This window comes from Piliocolobus tephrosceles, chromosome 11 (assembly GCF_002776525.5).
Source record: "Piliocolobus tephrosceles isolate RC106 chromosome 11, ASM277652v3, whole genome shotgun sequence".
In the NCBI taxonomy this organism is placed as follows: Eukaryota; Metazoa; Chordata; class Mammalia; order Primates; family Cercopithecidae; genus Piliocolobus; species Piliocolobus tephrosceles.
Window position 1 is genome coordinate 39829260 of NC_045444.1, and position 14857 is coordinate 39844116.

At 36.7% G+C, this 14857-nt stretch overlaps 1 protein-coding gene across 10 annotated transcripts in view; it reads left to right on the top strand.

Annotated features, from left to right (window-relative positions):
• GALNT13 (polypeptide N-acetylgalactosaminyltransferase 13) overlaps positions 1-14857 on the top strand; it is a 594017-nt gene that overhangs the window by 246298 nt on the left and 332862 nt on the right. The gene's annotated exons all lie outside the window — the stretch shown is intronic.

A 14857-nucleotide genomic window follows, 5' to 3' on the forward strand; every position in this document is an offset into this window, starting at 1 on the left:
ACATAGAAATTTGCATACTTGTATAGGTCATGTAGCATGAATGGAGCTTGCAGGACTGAAAGTTGCTCTGGGTGAGTCAGTGAGTGTGTAGTGAGTGTGAAGGCTTAGGGCATTACTGTACCCTACTGTAGACTTTATAAACACTATACACTTAGGTTATACTAAATTTATTTTTAAAATTTCTTTCTTCAGTAATGAATTAACCTTACATTACTGTGATGTTGTTACTTCATAAAGTCTTTAATTTTTTTTCACTTTTAAACTATTTAGTATTAATACTTAGCTTAAAACACAAGCATATTGTACAGCTGTATAAAATATTTTCTTTATATCCTTATTCTATTAGTTTTTTTCTGTTTTTAATGTAATTTTTAATTTTTTCTGTTAAAAACGAAGACACAAACACACCCATTAGCCTAGATATATTCAGGGTCAGTATCATCAGAACATCATTAGGCAATAGGAATCTTTCTGATTCATTATAATCTTATAAGAGACCATCATTATATATGTGATCTGTCATTGTGCAATGCGTGGCTGTATTTGCCTTACTGCATAAAAAGGTCCATATACTTTGCTTATAAAAAGTATACCTCTGCATTGTTATTCCAGCATAAAAATAGCTAATTGTCTATATGACTCTTTGACCCTATAAAAGTGGTTTATTATGGTTTCCAGCAATTTATACTGCTGTTTATAATTAGAGTGCTTGATTATCAGCTATAGAAGAAATATGCACTTGGAAAATAATATTACATGAAAAATGATATTGAAAAATTCAATTTTTATGTGATTAACTGTAAGCTATGCTCTAGATAGTTGAACATATTTTAAACAGATGTAATTAAATGAAATTTAGTGGCAGAATTGTAATTCTAGTATATAGTCCTTGTAAAGCAAACTCTTGGCATTAATAAAAGATGTGTCTTGAGATTTTAGAAAATCTCTAAGTTTACAAATATACTTCAGGACACACTTCCATGTAAATATAAATTGCTCTTTTGAGCACTTAATGATTTTTCTCTACATGCAACAGAACATAATTAATGCAAATAAAAATTGCCACCTCTAATGGGCTACATTACCTACTGTGTCATGATATTAGCATCATATTTACTAACTCTTATTGTTTTCTTTCCGAATTACTTAATATAATATGAAAACCTTGGCTGGGCTCGGAGGCTCATGCCTGTAATCCTAGCATTTTGGGAGGCCAAGGCAGGAAGATCACCTGAGGTCAGGAGTTCAAGACCAACCTAAGCAATATGGTGATACCCCATCTCTACTAAAAATACTAAATTAGCTGAGCGTGGTGGTGCACGCCTGTAATCCCAGCTACTTGGGAGGCTGAGACAGGAGAATGGCTTGAACCTGAGAGGCAGAGGTTGCAGTGGGCCAAGATTTTGCTATTGCACTCTAGCCTGGGCAACAAGAGCGAAACTCTGTCTCAAAAAAAAAAAAAAGAAAATCTTGTTGAGATTCTTCCAGGGCTCGTAATTGTCAGAGGTTTATTTGGTAGCCTAGTAACTGCTTTGTCACAACCATTGTATATTTTTGAAATGTCTCTCTCAACAAAATCACAAGTAATTACATATTGAGGACATTTTTGGCTCCTGGAAAATAGTTCAACATTTAATATTAAATTTGTGCATTGCAAATTACTATGTAAAAATAGTTTTACATGTAGTCCTATGCATGTATATATATATTTGTTTGTATATAGATACATTTAAAAGTATATACAATAAGCATATACAAAAAAAGATGTACAATAAGCGTAGTCTTCAAAGCAATTTTGAGCATTTTGGATGCTAAGTTTATAATGTTTTAACGTTGCATTTATTACTTTGTTTTATATGCTGTAGTATGCTTTAGTGCAGTGGTCCCCAACCTTTTGGTACTGGGGACCAGTTTTGTGGAAGACAATTTTTCTACAGATTTGGAGGTGGCGGGTTGAGGGTTGGGAGTGATTTCAGGATGAAACTGTTCTAACTCAGTTCATCAGGCATTGGATTCTCACAAGGAGCACACAGCCTAGATCCCTTGCATGTGTATTTCACAATTAGGGTTTGTTCTCCTATGAAAATCTAATGCAGTAGCTGATCTGACAGGAGACTGAGTTCAGGTGATAATGCTTGCTCTCGGGCAGCTCACCTCCTGCTGTGTGGCTGGGTTCCTATAACAGGCCAGGACCAGTACTGGTCCTTAGCCCCAGGGACCTCTGCTGTAGTGTGATAAAATGGGTGGATATGATACTTACATATTCCAGAAAACTAGGTAAACACTATTGCAAGTTTTTAAAAATTCTTGACTTTCAATCGTCAGAATACAAATAAATCAGAACCATGAATTCAAAAAACAAAATAAACAAAAAAACTCCACTGAGCTAGTGTTTAACATATTCATAGCCAGTGATATTTTTTTCTTTTAAGAATCTCTGCCAGGCACAGTGGCTCATGCCTGTAATTCCAGCACTTTGGGAGGCTGAGGCGGGCAGATCACCTGAGGTCACGGGTTTGAGACCAGCCTGGCCAACATGTGAAACCCCGTCTCTACTACAAATACAAAAATTACCCAGGTGTGGTGGCCCATGCCTGTAATCCCAGCTACTCGGGTGGCTGAAGCAGGAGAATCCCTTGAACCCAGGAGGCAGAGGTTGCGGTGAGCCATGATTGTGCCACTGCACTCCAGCCTGGGTGACAGAGTGAGACGCTGTCTCAAAAAAAAAAAAAAAAAAAAAAAAAAAAGAGAGAGAATTTATTAACTCTAGTTTTTTTATTTTAATTTAAAAAAAAAAAAAAAAAAAAAACTAAGTTTATGAGTAAGTCATAAACTGTGGAGAGATCCAACATTATAAATGAATAAGTCAAGTTGCTTAGCATTAAAAGTACATAAAATCTTGTATTTATTGTGGTTACTATTGCTTGAATTCTCATATTTTACAGTTTCTGAAATAATATTAACGAAATATTTTTTCATTTTATTTTTATATAAAACTACAGTGTATGTTGTAAGAAAGAAAACAGAAATACCATGCAAAATTCCTAGACAAGTCACAGTGTATGAGGTTTACCAAGGACATTTGCAAGTCATCTTGAATGACTCAGTTGTGGGACTGCCTTGGAACAACTAATGTTGAAAAACTTACCATGAGTCACATAGCCAAACTGTTATTTAAAAGATGTAGAAATGTTAATACTCATTTGATCTAGAAAATATTTTTATAATTTGGTTGTATGTCAGTTACAGTTCAGTTTTTGGATAATTATATCCTAAAAAGATATAGATATATTAAGCTAGCACAAATGATGACTGATATAAATTATATAAAGATGTAAAAAGAATAGGATTCTAAAATAAATAATTTAAGAAGAAGCTGAATTTATTTTAGTGGAAAACTTGAGTTGATACTTAGAAAGTGTCTGAGTCATCCAAACTGTGAATTCATTCAAATATTTAATCATATTTTACTGCATTATACCTTTAAACTATTTTGGCTAAATTCAGAAAATTGCCCAAAAAGTTTAATGTTATGTTTGATGTTAATATCAATTTGCAAATATTGGAAAATGTATTCAGGGAATAAATCTAAGCATATATCCTGTGTTTACACAGGAACAGACTAGGTAAAAATATTTTTTTTTGGAGGCAGTTGTGAATAACCATTAGGACAAACTGAAGTTCTGTTCTGTAATATCTATCCCTAGGAATGTTTAAATATTTATAAAAATTACTTAAAGTATATAATTTTTTAATACATGCAACACATTTGTATGTGATCCTATATGATATATATAATATATATACACACACACACAGAGAGAGAGAGACTACATAAGAATCGCAGAAATGAAGGGCCTTCAAGAAGGTAAAACATTTCATAAAGAGGCATCTGCCCTTTATTGTACTTAAAATATAAAAGTAACATAAAGTTTTTTGTAACTAGCATCTTATATAAAAAAAATTAGGATTGCATACCAATGTGTATTTTATATATAATATATAACATAAATTATATTTATATATACATAGAGACTAAAAATTTACATATAAGTTTACATAGAAATTTTATTTATCTGTATAAATAAAATTTTAGACAACTGTAACCAGCCCTCTCTCCTTTGTCCATTCCCCCACAAATAAAATTTTAAAAAGTGAATGTCTTAATGTTCTATCTAATTCAGAATGTTGGGAAAAATGACTATTAACTATTGGCTCAGCATTAGAGATTTGTTAGCATGTTTCTCATCAACTATGGGGCTAATATTTGTAAATGTATATATTTTGGATTTCATAAGAGCAGGGTTTAAATACTTCTGTTGTCAGAAAGTAAATAAATGGATGTCATTTTGTTTGTTTTTTAACCTAAAGTTATTTAGCATTTACTTGAATTCAGTCATTTAATAACACTTCAAGGGCTGGTATTGAGTTTTTTGAAGGTTATAATGCAGCCAGCATTTAAATATTTTTCATCAGGAAAAAAATTGAGAAAATAGAAATTTTATTTTAGCTTTTTATGTCCTAGGCTAAATAACTGCTTCTTACGTATGCACACTTTCAAATCGATAAAGAGGAAAAGACTCTAGCAGCCTTACATTATTAGTGGAAGAGGAGCTGTAGCATATGAATTTTGAATAAGTTGCTCTCAAAGGACAAAGAATTTATTTACTACATAAAGTAGGAATAAGATATAGTATATATTTTTTCTGTGCTCAATCTCATGAGTACATGTTCATTTATAAGGTTTGCCTTTCCCATAAATTAAAATATGATAAATGTAGCATTGATTGCACAAAGAAGAAATAGAAAATGAGAATATTAATTGGATTTCCAATCTCTGTTCCACATCTTTTCTTTTTAATTTGAGAATTATTGCAACATTTATATGCTGGTAAAAGTCTTCCCTATGAAGATAATAATAATTTCTTTAATAATTTGATTTATGTAATGTGCTCATGTGTAGAATTAATTTCACTCTCCAGATTACAACTGGTATGTTAGAATGCCTGCACGTTTACGTATGCACAAGGTATGTGTGTGTATATATATACACGCACACACACGCATACATACATACACACGTATGTACACACTCATACATACACATACACACACATATATACACACACTTGAGGCATGTGAATATAAGTATTATTATCATTTGGGGGATAATAATACTGTTACACTGTAAGTTTTCTTTCAAATAAGAAAGTAGAGTAACACATGTCTAGGCATGTTCTCAGGGACACATTTAAGTACATCATATGCAGAAAACATGCCACATAACCTTTATTTACACTTGAACTACCCCTCCATGGTTTCCTTATGTAATTTAATTTTCTGACACTACTACTTTCAACTTCTAAGAAAAATGCGGTACTATATGCATAACATAAAATTTACCATTTTAACGATTTTAAAGCACATAGTTAAGTAGTGTTAAGTATAAAGGGCATCAGAATATGCTACCCTAAAATATGCCAATTTAGCATAAAGATTCTTTGGAGCTGAAGGCAATAAGGAAAAGCAGGCACAGGAAACCTCTCTGCTCTTCCCCATCTACCTAAAGTAGGGCATACATTTGACTTATAAAAGTATCCCCCACCCTCATACCAGGAGGAGAAGAGCGAGCTTTATTAGCAGAGATAGAAATGCTGCCAAGATAAGCCAGCATAAACAAATTTCACTAAATAACCTTTATTATCCATTAGTTTCCCTACTACATTACAGAGTTTCCCACCCTAGAAGCCCCAAAACCTTTTCCTTTGTCTTGCCACTTCTCCACAATTTATCACCCTTTTTTAAAATGCCGTATAAACCCACTGAGTTTAACTACTTGTTTGGGTCTTCATTTCTTTTCTATGAAGGTCTCTGTTTATGTGAAAATCAAATGATTATAATCAAATAAAATGTGTATGCCTTTTTTTCCTGTTAATCTGTTTTTTTGTTAGTTTAATTCACAAGCCCCAGTTATAGACCCTAACAAGGTAGAGGAAAGGTTTTTCTGTTCCCTATAAGTGAATTTACATTGTTGTGCAATGGATCTTTAGCATTATTATTATTATTATTATTATTATTATTATTATTATTATTTTTGAGACGGAGTCTCACTCTGTTGCCCAGGCTGGAGTGCAGTGGCGTGATCTCGGCTCACTGCAAGCTCCGCCTCCCTGGTTCAGGCCATTCTCCTGCCTCAGCCTCCCGAGTAGCTGGGACTACAGGCGCCGGCCACCTCGCCCAGCTAATGTTTTATATTTTTATATACTGACATGGGGTTTCACCATGTCAGCCAGGATGGTCTCGATCTCCTGACCTCGTGATTCACCCGCCTTGGCCTCCCAAAGTGCTGGGATTACAGGCTTGAGCCACCGCGCCCGGCCAGCATTATTTTTATTTTGTAAAACTGAAACTCTATAGCCGTTAAAGAGCAACTCTACATTTTCCCAGCCCCTAGCAACCACCATTCTATGTTCTGATTTTCTGAGTTGATATTTTCAGCATTTATCAGGACCTAATTGTGTACCCATGAAAACTAAGAGATACGGTTTTACATTAGAGAATGGAATATATATATATATATATATATATATATATATATATATATATATATACATTTGAATGATATATATAATATATAATATGTATTTTTTAAATGGTATATAGAAATCAAAATGATATATATATATATATAATTCAAATATATATTTATATATCTCCTAGTATGTAGCAGTGTGAATTTAGAAGTGCCATTGTATCAAGGTGTGATGAAGGACAGTTTTACAGGAAGGTGTATTTGGAACCAAGCTTTGTAAGACGAATTTGTGTAGAATCAGGCTGACAGAAACGAGACAGCAGAAAGGATAGTATAGACAAGAAAGCCAGTTCTGGGTAGAGGAGGGTCAATGAAACTGTTTGTTAGAAACATGGATCATAGGTAAACAGGTATGGAGCCTGGCTAACATTTTATTTATACTCTTAATAATTTATATATTCACGTTTACCAAATACCTATTAGTTTGTTTGTTTTTGCAAATTCTAATTGAGAAAGCAGAAAATCTATTTTTCATTTTCTAAATCTACATGGTAATCATGTTTTTGCTTATGTTTTTCCTACTTGAGTTATGTAGGCCTGAAAGGGATTTTAAAATATTATCCACTATCATGGTTTTTATTGTGTTCTCATATTTCTAGTATTTTGTTTTGTTCCCTATATTTTTGTTCTATGTGGCTTAAGGCGACATACTCAATTATTTAAACCTCAGTAAACACTAGAGTTCACAGCAATTAAATCAGACAGATTTTCTCCAAAAAAATAAGAAAATTTAATAAAGAAGTAGTTTTTAAAATGCAGAAGGTTTGGATAACCAAGGAATAGAAAATGATGATACAGTTTAGACAGAAAATATGTGAGGCCTTGTGAGAAGACAAAACAACTCAATTAGAAAGTTGTTAACTATTCATCCAAGGTCATTGGCCTGCAGAGGATGATGAAGAGTCTTAAAAACAATTTTATTTAGACATATGGTAGTAGGCAACAAGGAGGTTTTAGAACAAAAACATGGTGTGATGGAAATGATATTTAGGAAGAGTTATTCTTGCAGTAATATATAAAAGGTATTATAGATAAGAGAAGCCTGAATTTAGTAAGATTCCTTATTGGCTATTATAATCACATAGATCTGATTGGATGAGGAACTTGTCTAGGATAACGGCCTTAGAAACATAATGCAATATGTAGTAATTAATTAAAATGAAGAGAAAGAAAACACACCAAATTTAAGATAGCTTCAGGAGGGATGGGAATGTGGTTGAATTTTCAACTTTATTTGTATGTGTAAGTATTTGTGTATGTGCATTTATAGGAAAGAGAGATAGGAACTGTAAGTAAAAATTATCCTAAGTATATTTTCAAGTGGTTTTCCAGAATTGGTGACTTACTAGATACAAGGGAAGTCAAAATATGACTTTAATGTTTCAAATTGGATGACTAGGAGATTTGTGGTATTGCTGATTGTTTACGTTTGTGTGTGTGTGTGTGTGTGTGTGTTTGTATAAACATACATATAGAAAGAGTCACATAAATGCCACTTTTAATATGAATAGTAGAATTTACTTCACATTCACACATAAGAACATTAGATAAATCAAAATATTATGGAAACTATTATTGTTATCTTTAGAGGCAAGATTTTTACTAGCATATGGAAGATGTAGTAATTCTCAACTTAAAAATAAAAGATGTGTACCAGAGATCAGAAATTCAATTAATGTCCTTGTTTCTATTTCACCTTTATGAAATCAATGCTGCCTTTATCTGTATATTATTACAGTAATTGTTCAAAATATAATTTTTAAAATCAGATATTTGAAAGTCAGTCTTTATGGTTAAAATGTGTATTTTTGGCCGGGCGCGGTGGCTCAAGCCTGTAATCCCAGCACTTTGGGAGGCCCAGACGGGCGGATCACGAGGTCAGGAGATCGAGACCATCCTGGCTAACCCGGTGAAACCCCGTCTCTACTAAAAAAAATACAGAAAACTAGCCTGGCGAAGTGGCAGGCACCTGTAGTCCCAGCTACTTGGGAGGCTGAGGCAGGAGAATGGCGTGAACCCGGGAGGCGGAGCTTGCAGGGAGCTGAGATCCAGCCACTGCATTCCAGCCTGGGCCACAGAGTGAGACTCCGTCTCAAAAAAAAAAAAAAAGGGGGGGGGGGGGGGGTGGAGCAAGATGGCCCAATAGGAACAGCTCCAGTCTCCAGCTGCCAGCGCAAGCAACACAAAAGACAGATGATTTCTGCATTTTCAACTGAGGTACTGGGTTCATCTCACTAGGGAGTGCCGGACAATCGGTGCTGGTCAGCTGCTGCAGCCTGACCAGCCAGAGCTGAAGCAGGGCGAGGCATCCCTCACCTGGGAAGTGCAAGGGGGAAGGGAATCCCTTTTTCCTAGCCAGGGGAACTGAGACACATAACACCTGGAAAATCGGGTAACTCCCACCCCAATACTGCACTTTACCAAGGGTCTTAGCAAATGGACACACCAGGAGATTATATCCCACACCTGGCCGGGAGGGTCCCACCCCCCAGGAAGCCTCCCTCATTGCTAGCACAGCAGTCTGCAATCTAACAGCAAGGCAGCAGCCAGGCTGGGGGAGGGGTACCCACTATTGCTGAGGTAAACAAAGCCACTGGGAAGCTCCAACTGGGTGGAGCTCACAGCAGCTCAAGGAGGCCTGCCTGTCTCTGTAGACTCCACCTCTCGGGACAGGGCACAGCTAAACAACAACAACAACAACAAAAAGCAGCAGAAACCTCTACAGACGCAAACAACTCTGACAGCTTAGAAGAGAGCAGTGGATCTCCCAACACAGAGGGTGAGATCTGAGAAGGGACAGACTGCCTGCTCAAGTGGGTCCCTGACCCCTGAGTAGCCTAACTGGGAGACATCCCCCACCAGGGGCAGACCAACACCCCACACCTCACACGGTGGAGTACACCCCTGAGAGGAAGCTTCCAAAGCAACAATCAGACAGGTACACTTGCTGTTCAGCAATATTCTATCTTCTGCAGCCTCTGCTGCTGATACCCAGGCAAACAGAGTCTGGAGTGGACCTCAAGAAATCTCCAACAGACCTACAGCTGAGGGTCCTGACTGTTAGAAGGAAAACTAACAAACAGGAAGGACACCCACACCAAAACCCTATCAGTACGTTACCATCATCAAAGAGCAGAGGCAGATAAAACCACAAAGATGGGGAAAAAGCAGGCCAGAAAAGCTGGAAATTCAAAAAATAAGAGCACATCTCCCCCTGCAAAGGAATGCAGCTCATCGCCAGCAACAGATCAAAGCTGGATGGAGAATGACTTTGACGAGATGAGAGAAGAAGGCTTCAGTCCATCAGACTTCTCGGAGCTAAAGGAGGAATTACGTAACTAGTGCAAAGAAACTAAGAATCTTGAAAAAAAAGTGGAAGAATTGATAACTAGAATAATTAATGCAGAGAAGGCCATAAACGAACTGACAGATGAAAACCATGACACGAGAAATACGTGACCAACGCACAAGCTTCAGTAACCGACTCCATCAACTGGAAGAAAGAGTATCAGCAATTGAGGATCAAATGAATGAAATGAAACGAGAATAGAAATCTAAAGAAAAAAGAAGAAAAAGAAATGAACAAAGCCTGCAAGAAATATGGGATTATGTAAAAACACCAAATCAGCATCTGATTGGGGTACCTGAAAGTGAGGGGGAAAATGGAACCAAGTTGGAAAACACTCTTCAGGATATCATCCAGGAGAACTTCCCCAACCTAATAGGGCAGGCCAACATTCAAATTCAGGAAATACAGAGAATGCCACAAAGATACTCCTCAAGAAGAGCAACTCCAAGACACATAATTGCCAGATTCACCAAAGTTGAAATGAAGGAAAAAATCTTAAGGGCAGCCAGAGAGAAAGGTCGGGTTACCACAAAGGGAAGCCCATCAGACTAACAGCAGATCTCTTGGCAGAAATTCTCCAAGCCAGAAGAGAGTGGGGGCTAATATTCAACATTCTTAAAGAAAAGAATTTGAAACCCAGAATTTCATATCCAGCCAAACTAAGTTTCATAAGTGAAGGAGAAATAAAATCCTTTACAGATGAGCAAATGCTTAGAGATTTTGTCACCACCAGGCCTGCCTTACAAGAGACCTTGAAGGAAACACTAAACATGGAAAGGAACAACCGGTACCAGCCATTGCAAAAACATGCCAAAATGTAAAGACCATCGAGGCTAGGAAGAAACTGCATCAACTAATGAGCAAAATAACCAGTTAATATCATAATGGCAGGATCAAGTTCACACATAACAATATTAACCTTAAATGTAAATGAACTAAATGCTCCAATTAAAAGACACAGATTGGTGAACTGGATAAAGAGTCAAGCCCCATCAGTTTGCTATATTCAGGAGACCCATCTCACATGCAGAGACATACATAGGCTCAAAATAAGGGGATGGAGGAAGATCTACCAAGCAAATGGAGAACCAAAAAAAGCAGGGGTTGCAATCCTAGTCTCTGATAAAACAGACTTTAAACCATTAAAGATCAAAAGAGACAAAGAAGACCATTACATAATGGTAAGGGGATCAGTTCCACCGGAAGAGCTAACGATCCTAAATATATATGCACCCAATACAGGAGCACCCAGATTCAAAAGCAAGTACTTAGAGACTTACAAAGAGACTTAGACTCCCATAAAATACTAATGGGGGATTTCAACACCCCACTGTCAACATCAGACAGATCAACGAGACAGAAAGTTAACAAGGATATCCAGGAATTGAACTCATCTCTGCACCAAGCAGACCTAATAGACATCTACAGAACTCTCCACCCCAAATCAACAGAATATGCATTCTTCTAAGCACCAGATCACACTTATTCCAAAATTGACCACATAATTGGAAGTAAAGCACTCCTCAGCAAATGTAAAAGAACAGAAATTATAGCAAACTGTCTCTCAGACCACAGTGCCATCAAACTAGAACTCAGGACTAAGAAACTCAATCAAAACTGCTCAATTACATGGAAACTGAATAACCTGCTCCTGAATGACTACTGGGTACATAACGAAATGAAGGCAGAAATAAAGATGTTCTTTGAAACCAAGGAGAAAAAAGATACAACATACCAGAATCTCTGGGACACAAGAGGGAAATTTATAGCACTAAATGCCCACAAGAGAAAGTTCCAAAATGGACACTCTAACATCACAATTAAAAGAACTAGAAAAGCAAAAGCAAACACATTCAAAAACTAGCAGAAGGCAAGAAATAACTAAGATCAGAGCAGAACTGAAGGAGATAGAGACACAAAAAACCCTCCAAAAAATCAATGAATCCAGGAGTTGGTGTTTTGAAAAGATCAACAAAATTGATAGACTGCTAGCAAGACTAATAAAGAAGAAAAGAGAGAAGAATCAAATAGATGCAATAAAAAATGATAAAGGGGATATCACCACTGACCCCACAGAAATACAAACTACCATCAGAGAATACTATAAACACCACTATGCAAATAAACTAGAAAATCTAGAAGAAATTGATAATTTCCTGAACACTTACACTCTTCCAAGAGTAAACCAGGAAGAAGCTGAATCCCTGAATAGACTAATAGCAGGCTCTGAAACTGAGGCAATAATTAATAGCCTAACAACCGATAAAAGTCCAGGACCAGGTAGATTCACAGTTGAATTCTACCAGAGGTACAAGGAGGAGCTGGTATCATTCCTTCTGAAACTATTCCAATCAATAGAAAAAGAGGGAATCCTCCCTAACTCATTTTATGAAGCCAACATCATCCTGATACCAAAGCCTGGCAGAGACACAACAAAAAAAAGAGAATTTTAGACCAATATCCTTGATGAACATCGATGCAAAAATCCTCAATAAAATACTGGCAAACCGAATCCAGCAGCACATCAAAAAGCTTATCCACCATGATCAAGTGGGCTTCATACCTGGGATGCAAGGCTGGTTCAACATATGCAAATCAATAAACATAATCCAGCATATAAACAGAAGCAAAGACAAAAAACACATGATTATCTCAATAGATGCAGGAAAGGCTTTTGACAAAATTCGACAGCCCTTCATGCTAAAAACTCTCAATAAATTCGGTATTGATGGAACGTATCTCGAAATAATAAGAGCTATTTATGACAAACCCACAGCCAATATCATACTGAATGGGCAAAAACTGGAAATATTCCCTTTGAAAACTGACAAAAGACAGGGATGCCCTCTCTCACCATTCCTATTCAACATAGTGTTGGAAGTTCTGGCTAGGGCAATCAGGCAAGAGAAAGAAATCAAGGGTATTCAGTTAGGAAAAGAAGAAGTCAAATTGTCCCTGTTTGCAGATGGCATGATTGTATATTTAGAAAACCCCATCGTCTCAGCCCAAAATCTCCTTAAGCTGATAAGAAACTTCAGCAAAGTCTCAGGATGCGAAATCAATGTGCAAAAATCACGAGCATTTTTATACACCAGTAACAGACAAACAGAGAGCCAAATCATGAATGAACTTCCATTCACAATTGCTTCAAAGAGAATAAAATACTTAGTAATCCAACTTACAAGGGATGTAAAGGACCTCTTCAAGGAGAACTACAAACCACTGCTCAGTGAAATAAAAGAGAACAGAAAGAAATGCAAGAACATACCATGCTCATGGATAGGAAGAATCAATATTGTGAAAACGGCCATACTGCCCAAGGTAATTTATAGATTCAATGCCATCCCCATCAAGCTACCAATGAGTTTCTTCACAGAATTGGAAAAAACTGCTTTAAAGTTCATATGGAACCAAAAAAGAGCCCGCATTGCCAAGACAATCCTAAGTCAAAGGAACAAAACTGGAGGCATCACGCTACCTGACTTCAAACTATACTACAAGGCTACAGTAACCAAAACAGCATGGTACTGGTACCAAAACAGAGATAAAGACCAATGGAACAGAACAGAGCCCTCAGAAATAATACCACACATCTGCAATCATCTGATCTTTGACAAACCTGAGAAAAACAAGAAATGGGGAAAGGATTCCCTATTTAATAAATGATGCTGGGAAAATTGGCTAGCCATAAGTAGAAAGCTGAAACTGGATCCTTTCCTTACTCCTTATACGAAAATTAATTCAAGATGGATTAGAGACTTAAATGTTAGACCTAATACCATAAAAACCCTAGAAGAAAACCTAGGTAATATCATTCAGGACATAGGCATGGGCAAGGACTTCATGTCTAAAACACCAAAAGCAGCAGCAACAAAAGCCAAAATTGGCAAATGAGATCTAATTAAACTAAACAGCTTCTGCATAGCAAAAGAAACTACCATCAGAGTTTACAGGCAACCTACAGAATGAGAGAAAATGTTTGCAATCTACTCATCTGACAAAGGGCTAATATCCAGAACCTACAAAGAACTCAAACAAATTTACAAGAAAAAAACAAACAACCCCATCAAAAAGTGGGCAAAGGATATGAATAGACATTTCTGAAAAGAAGACATTCATACAGCCAACAGACACATGAAAAAATGCTCATCATCACTGGCCATCAGAGAAATGCAAATCAAAACCACAATGAGATAACCATTTCACACCAGTTAGAATGGCAATCATTTGGGAAACAACAGGTACTGGAGAGGATGTTGAGAAATAGAAACACCTTTACACTCTTGGTGGGACTGTAAACTAGTTCCACCATTGTGGAAAACAGTATGGCGATTCCTCAAGGATCTAGAACTAGAAGTACCATATGACCCAGCCATCCCATTACTGGGTATATACCCAAAGGATTATAAATCATGCTGCTATAAAGACACATGCACACATATGTTCATTGCGGCACTATTCACAATAGTAAAGACTTGGAATCAACCCAAATGTCCATCAGTGACAGACTGGATTAAGAAAATGTGGCACATATACACCGTTGAATACTTTGCGGCCATAAAATGTATGAGTTTGTGTCCTTTGTAGGGACATGGATGCAGCTGGAAACCATCATTCTCAGCAAACCATGGCAAGAACAGAAAACCAAACACCGCATGTTCTCACTCATAGGTGGGAACTGAACAATGAGATCACTTGGACTCAGAAAGGGGAACATCACACACTGGGGCCTATCATGGGGAGGCTGGAGGGAGGAGGGATTGCATTGGCAGTTATGCCTGATGTAAATGACGAGTTGATGGGTGCTGACAAGTTGATGAGTGCAGCACACCAACATGGCACATGTATACATATGTACCAAACCTGCATGTTATGCCCATGTACCCTAGAACTTAAAGTATAATAATAATAATAGT